The sequence below is a fragment of the Dipodomys spectabilis genome, unplaced genomic scaffold (genome assembly GCF_019054845.1).
Source record: "Dipodomys spectabilis isolate Male_0828 unplaced genomic scaffold, ASM1905484v1 ptg000246l, whole genome shotgun sequence".
NCBI classification, from domain to species: Eukaryota; Metazoa; Chordata; class Mammalia; order Rodentia; family Heteromyidae; genus Dipodomys; species Dipodomys spectabilis.
In genome coordinates, this window is record NW_024870923.1 from 651,907 (window position 1) to 660,013 (window position 8,107).

General features: G+C 33.8%; 1 non-coding gene across 1 annotated transcript; it reads left to right on the forward strand.

The window, feature by feature from the left end:
* Positions 1 to 1,169: 1,169 nt before the first annotated feature.
* On the forward strand, positions 1,170 to 1,276 carry LOC122124782. Its single transcript, XR_006150652.1, has one exon. It is a non-coding gene; the product is annotated as a U6 spliceosomal RNA (small nuclear RNA).
* The last annotated feature ends 6,831 nt before the right edge of the window (positions 1,277 to 8,107 follow it).

An 8,107-nucleotide genomic window follows, 5' to 3' on the forward strand; every position in this document is an offset into this window, starting at 1 on the left:
CAAGTGGTAGCAATAGCCTTGATATGAAGAACTGAGGAGCAGTACACAGAGTTCAAGCAGACTCAGAGTTCAAGCCCCACAACCAACAGAAACAAAACCAAAAAACTAAATACAAAACCGTCTCCCAATTTTGTTGCCTCAACTCTGTAAAACCACTGCTTCAGCCTAGGGCTAAGATTTATGTGTGGACATTTATCAACACTCCTGATTCAAACTACTTGAGAAAATTTTAATCAATATTTTGTTCTTAATTTTGCTCTTTGTAAATTCACATGCACCTATAAAAAATGGCGTGGCCATCCCAGTAACATTCTCAAAGTACCTCTTAATGATGACTTACAAAAAGTTGTATTATATTACAACAAGGAAAACAATGCTACAAATAAAGAAAACCAATAATTAAATATTAATGATTAATAAAATAAAAACCAAATACCATTGTTTCCAGTATTTGAAGTGTACTACATATTAGATTTTACTATTTTCTCATATTCCTGTACATTTAAAACTGGCTAAGGTTATGATGTTCAACAAGAATTTTATAGGCTATGAGTAGTCTTTAAATTTACCCTCTAAGGTTACTATTTATGTCTTATCTCATCATCTGTATATGGTTTATGTAATCATTTTTGTTCCTCGATAATATATAAAGTAAGGAAGCCCTAAAGTTTTAACAGAAACACTGTAGTTAACAAAGTCTTAACTCTTTGCTGTTTCTTCATACAAAGACTTTGCAACTTCTCATTAGTAAAGTTTCTATAAACTCTGAAATGTACATAGTAGTATATGTCTGCTACCATAAATCTTAAATACTTTATAGAAAAGTTATATGACCTACCAAACAATCTTAATTTTGGCATATAAGCAAATTACTAAAATTAAACATATTTAAAACATTAAAACTTTAAAAAAAAACTTAACACTTGCTGCAGTGTTCATTATGATAGGTGCCTTGTATAGAATAATTGAATTCCTCCTCCTACACATCTGTTGAACAACAAATATCTGGAATTATTTTGTTTTTGACATATCAATCTTGACTTTAGTCTTAAATGTGTGCTTATGTAAGAAATACATGGTTCTAAAATTTCACGACAATTCTTTTGAACTTTTTGTTGAATTGTCTAGCTTAAGAAAATCAATTCCACTTTATATATAAAAAATATTCTGTGCTCAATTCAGCAGCACATACACTAAAATTGGAACAATACAGAGAAGATTAGCATGGTCCCTGTGCAAGTATGACATGCAAATTCGTGAAGCGCTCCACATTTTTACAATAACAGATGCTGGAGGGGATGTGGCCAGAAGGGAACCTTACTTCATTCTTGGTGGGAGTGTAAACTTGCTCACCCACTTGGAAAGCAGTATGGAGGTTACTTAAAAGATTCCACATAGAGCTCCCGTATGACCCAGCAATCCCATTTTTGGGCATACACCTAAATAGTCAGCAACAAGACCATATTAAAATTACCAATCCAATTATGCTTATTGCAGCATTATTTCCCATAGCTAAGATATGGAACCAACCCCGATGGCCCTCAGTAGATGAATGGATCAAGAAAACGTGAGTTTGTGTGTGTGTGTGTGTGTGTGTGTGTGTGTGTGTGTTTGTGTGTGTGTGTGTGTGTATGGGAATTCTATCGTCCATCAGAAAGAATGACATTGCCCAATTTGTTACGGAATGGAAAGACTTGGAAAAATTATATTAACTGAAATAATCCAAGTCCAAAGAAACATCGGTCACGTGGTATCCCTTATTGGCAATAATTAATATATGTTGTGGATAAGCAGAAAAGGTCAGAAGCTATGTGCATATGAATAGATAAGGTGATGTTAAGCTAAAGGAACCCCAAGATAGGGACACAAGTGTTTTTATTTTCTTGCTGTTGTTTCTAAAGTATTTATAATGTACGATGTGATTTTTTTTTGTTTTTTATATGGTCCTCCCACACAGAAATAAACATTTTTTACCGTCAACCTTGAAAAGCCATCTGGATAGACCATTTCTGTAAGTGGTAGCAGAATATTATTGCTGGCTTTGCAAGGATGCCAGATTGCCTCTGAACATGGTTATACTGGTAGCTTTAATGTGAGCTTGTTTCTTATTTATTGGATTACTGCCCAGGAGAGGAATTACTGGGCCATAAGGGAGATCTGTTTAGTCTTTCGCAGAATGTCCGTACGGCATTTCAGAATGGTTGAACAAATTTAATTTCCCACGAACAGTGTAATAGAGTTCCCATTTGGCTACATCCACGTTAGAATTTGCTATTGTCAGTTTTCTTGATAATGGCAATTCAAACTGGAGGAAAAATCTCTCTTGTAGATTTGTAGGTACCTTCTAGCTTCCATGAATGAATGAATATATGAAACCTATATTGCTCAAGTGTGCATTCCTTTCTCTTAGTATAATTTTCCCAAGCCTTTGATGTTCCTTAAGACTGGTGAACAGTCATCCTTTCTGATGGGTGAATAGAATTCCAATGTGTGTGTGTGTGTGTGTGTGTGTGTGTGTGTGTAAGATGACTATAGGCCTATGAGTTCATTTCCCAGCCTACTCTTTCAACTGTAATTGTGTAATTCAATAATAAATTTGGATTGCTTTCTCTATTGCATTGAAGAATATTGTAGGGATTTTGATGGGTATTGCATTGCCAATTGTTGGGGGCAGTATTGCAGATTTCACAATGTTAATTCTTCCAACCAGGAGCATTGAAAGACTTTCCATTTCCTTGAATCTCCTTCAATTTCGCTTTTAGGATTTCAAATTTTTCACAATAGAGGTTCTTCACATTTTTGTTAAATTAATTAATTCCTAGTTTTATTGTTGTTTTGTTTTGCTTAGATTTGATTTGATTTTGAGGCTAATATATATGAGGTTGTTTTTTGGATTTCAGCCTGGATCTTCCCATTGTTGGTAACACAGGAAAACTACTGATTCTTGTAGGTTTTATACCCTGCTACATTGCTGAAGATTAGCATCACTTTTACTAACTTTTTGGGGGGAAGCTATAGGGTCCATTATATAAAGTATCATTTCATCTGTGAAAGGAGATAGTTTTACTCCTTTCATATTTGGATCCCTTTTATATTTTTCTCTTGCCTATTGTCCTTGCTAGAAAATCCACTACTATATTGAAGAGTAGTAGAGAGAGTGGACATCCTTTTCTCATTCCTGATTTTAATGTCTTCATGCCTCCATCGTTAGGTACATGCTTATTTTCTCTTTGTCGTATACATACTATGTATTATATTGAGGAAAGTTCCATGCGTTCCTAGCTTCTCAGACCTTTCAATCATAAAAGGGTATTGGAATTTGTTAAAAGCTATTTCTACATCCATACAAACAATCACGTGGTTCTTGTCCCTGCTTCTGCTGATGATGTGTGTTATGTTTATTGACAAGTATATTGAATCCAGCAGTATACTAGGATGAATAGTATTTGATCATAGCATGTTTTTTTGTTAATTGTTTAAGTTGGTTAGTAAGAATTGCATTGAGAAGTTATGCATCAATGCTTATCAAAGCTGGGTTCATAGTTCTCTTTCTTTGATGAGTCTCTAGATGATTTGGGGAAGAGTCTAATTCTAGCTTCATAGATTGTGTTTGATAATTCCATTTCCCTTTCTATTCCATTGAAGAGTTAGAGCAGAGTATTGTAAGTTCTTTGCAGGCCTTAATTTCATGGTAAATCTATTGAGTCCTAGATTTTTCTGTTATGGGAAATTGTTTATTGACATTTCATTTTCATTACTTCTTATGCATCACTTCCTGGTACAGTTCGAGTATAAGAAAGCATCAATTACTCCAGGATTCTCCAGGTGATTGGTATATGGTTTTCAAAGTACTCTCTTATAACATTCACAATTTTGCTAATTTATGTTATGACATCTCATTTTTCTCTAATTTTAACTATTTGGGTGAATTCTCTCAGGAGCTCTTAGGAGCTGTGACTCATCTACTCTTAATATATTTACCTAGTTCTCATCATATATAACCAGTTCCTGTTCTTCTTGATCTTGTCTCTGTAGGATATATTTGATTAACTTCTATCCCGCTGATTTGGTGGAGAGTTTGACTTAGGACCATATTCACTGTTGGTAGTTGTTTGCCTTTAATGTTTGTTATATATCATGCCAGGCTCTTCTTTTTATCATATCAACTAAGAAATCTGTGTTTATTCTGACTGTATATACTTTATAAATAATCAATCTTTTCTCTATGGCAGCTTTAAGAATCATTTCCTTGATCATTAATGATCCTCTAATGGATTATGATGTGGTGGTGGGTTGTTCTCTTCTAGAATTCTGTTTGGTGTTCTAAAGGCTTCTCTTCTCTGAATGTGCTTATCTCTTTGGATGTTTGGAATGTTCTCTGCTAGAATTCTGTAATATGTTTCCCATCCATTTAGTTTCCTGCTCTTCTCCTTCTTGAGACCAATCTCCCCCAATTTGATCTTCTAACTGAATCGTGAAGTTCTGGCAAGATCATTTCTTATTTCTTGGATTTGTTCTAAATGATTATTTCCTCTTTCCTATTATACCTACTTGGTCTTTGACCCCTGAGATTATCTTCTATGTCATCTACTTGTTGTAAAGACTTTATACTTTGTTTTTTATTTCTGTTTTATAATTGGTCATTTTTTGGGGCTTCTATCTCTTTATAAAGCTTTGTTTTAGGTCTTGTATGGACTTTCTTTACTTATTTTCTTTGGGTGGTGGGGTTTTTAGGGTTGTTTATTGAGCTGTGTCTTCTCTCATATCTTTTAATTAGGCATCCATTTTTTCCTTGGACTCCCTTGCCTTTTCAGAATTTATTTTTCTGTTTGTAGTCTCCATGAGTTATTTTGCTAATCTTTGGTTGTTCTCATCTTGTTCAATAAATTTCCTTGTAGAGGTTTTGTACCTTTTCATTAATCACATTTTCAGCAGTAATTGTAATGTATTTTGAAAACTATCTTCTAGGTACCTAATTGTCTGTACTAATGCCTGGTTATTTACTGTGTGAATTATACAATCTAGACATCACTTTTCTTGTATTTTTCTGATTTGCTCTGTTCAGTTGGAGGATGTCTTTTGGGGGCTCTATAATCTTAATAGGTGACTCTTTATGTTCTTGGTTGATTTGCCATATGTTGGTTGGATCTTCTGTTGTGATTTGTTTTTGTGGAATTAGGTTTTTGTCTAGACCATTAAGTGTAGGAGTAGAAATCAATTGTGGTGAGATGTTGTGATGTTAATACTTGTGGTTCTAGTGACAGTTCGGGCTGCCCAATGGTATCTTGAATTGTCTCTGAGTATGGATGTGGCTGTCTCTGATGTACACTTCTGTTCCTGCTATTTTTCCCATGTGGACCTTTTATTTCCACACTGCATCTGTGCTTTTAAATATGTTGGCCAACACAGTCACAAAAGTCACCTGCCTGGCTGGGCATCTTTTCATATATTTCTGTTTTTATTGTGAAGACAGTATAAAATCTTCTTTTGAATTGTATGTCTATATATAGTTAGAACTGACTGGGTGTGACTTTTTAGAAGTAGAGTACGTGCAAGGACTCTAATTCTCTGTTTCATTAGAGAGAGCTAGGGGAATTTTCTGTTGTTATTTTGTCATTTTTTTACAATTCCTCAGATATATTTTACAAAATGTTGATTTTTTTCACATAATTTAGGATTTGTGATGGTTGTATCAGGTTATTTTTGTTTTTTTGTTTGTGTTAGTTTGAAATAGTGATTACAGGCTTGTATGAAGAGACATTAATAATATGAAATGCATGTTATTGCATTGAAAGAAAGAGAGGAGACATTTTAACCTATTTGCTACAAGTAAATTAATATTAAGCAAATTAATTAAAATAATTACTTACTCTTCAGAAGATGAGCATAGTACTCTTGAATATCTTGGAGAAAAAGACTTTAGACTCATTACAACTGAAGTCTTACATTGAAATTACTGGCTAAACTTTCTTCTTCAGAAAGGCAAAAGCTCCATTTCTTCCATATTAGTATTATAAAATCATAATATATGCATGTTGAATTGTTTTCCTCTGCTATTTTCAATTCCATTCCTCATCCATTAGGTATCTAGTGCTTTGAATGACCAATTCCTTAAAATACCTATATTGCTTGTATTGTGATGTAAATCTCAGTAATATTAATGTGAATTTATCCCTGATTCTCATGTGGAGCTACATTCATAAGAAATGTATGCAGTTTCAACCAAGGAACATGACTATTTCAAAGTTTTCTGTTTTAATCAATAAACCCATTCCCTTTAGAAATATGTTCTCATCTTTTATATTGCTCCACCATACATCATGTATTATTAGTACTTTTACTGAAATAAATATAAAGTATGGAACATGAAGACAACCACCCCCCCTTATCACTTTAAAGTAAATCCTTGGGGACTATTTTATATATAAAAATAAAAAAGTACAATGCACCTGTTTATACATTAATAATCTAATGGTTAAGTTAATTAGACACAAGAATTACCATACCACATCAAGTCCCAATTTACTTAAAGGCACCAAAATATTAGTGTTCATGAATATCACTCAGTTTTAGAAAATTACTAGTCACAACAAAGTTTATATTATATTTCAAATTTAAAAAATGAAAACTAAACCCAGATTTGTTGTCAGTATCCTGTTTCCAGGAATACATTTACTCAGCAAACAGAGAAACCAAAAATAAGGGTACGTCACATAGACGAAAGATGTAGGAGCAAACTGTTTTTCATTAAGATGATAAGCACATGCAAACTATGTGATTTATTCAAAGATACTATAAAAATTCATAAGAGTATTTGTGATCAGAAGTGATGGGTAAACAAATAGCTGGAAAACTGTATATGTAAATTGAGCTTTCAATATAGGCTAAGTTTAGAATAAATGATCCAACAGACAATGATTTTATATCTCTAACACACATCCAGTATTCTACATTTTCCCACATACTCCTGTCCTCTTACCTCAGTTCCTGATCAATAGTCTTCTACTTTCACTAGGTCAATTCCTACTAATAAAACAAAGTGGGTTTTTTTTGGTTTCTAGATCCAATAAATTTTAGTATTTCAGAATAATAGTATGAATTCATGGAGTTTGACTTGAATGTCAAGTTTGAGGATACTCTATTCTGGGTATTATTAATTGGCCTGAAGAAGGCAGGTACATACTCTGAATACATAGACACAGTATTCTAAAAGCAGGGGGCTTGATTTCAGAGAAAGGTGCAGGTCCAGGCAAGGTCCTGAAAAAAAGAAAAACCAACGGAGCAAACATCAATCAACTATCATTACCAAGGAATTGAACTGTTCTTTTATGTGTCTGGGTGGCAGCTGTGTGTGTGTGTGTTTGTGTGTGTGTGTGTGTGTGTGTGTGTGTGTCTGTGTCTGTGTCTGTGTCTGTGTTTTTGTCTGTTTGTGTCTGTGTCTGTGTGAGTGTTCGTAGAGAGAGAATTTAAGTGTGACTTCCATATTTACAGCCCATAGAGCATTACTTGTTAGGCAGAAGGTGCTCATATCAGAGTTCTGATACTACTGTCATTACTTTTTACTGTGAAAAACACTTGCTTAATCTTACTTAAAAAGAGAAAAGTAAACTAACATCTTACATGATTGTTTTGACAATTAATTGGTTTATTGAAGGCCAAAGGGAGGAATTGGAGAGTAATGTAATCTTTTTCCTCTCTCCTGAATATTACCCAGCAATAGCAGTTATTTCAGGAGTCTCCTGCTATGTACTCACAGCTGAATTACTAATATGCTTAATAATATGAAACATATGATAGAGAAATAGATCAGCCAGCAAACACAAAGAACTAGTGATGAGACCGAACTTTTGAGCAGGGTTGCCACTTCTTTTAGGAATGTAATTCCTTCATATGAACTTCAAATTGTGTGGATTTCCGTGATTAAAAGGTTAGAAAGTGCTGTAGAAAAGAGAATTCCTGTTCAGCCAAGTCGAAATAGCTCATGATCGCAACCTCACGTTACAAATTTCCATTTTATAAAGACTCTCTTTTAGAGTGATTTCATTTAATATACTTCAAAACCTCACCCTTGCCTGTGGGAGATAGGAAGAAAGATCAATTTGTTTGA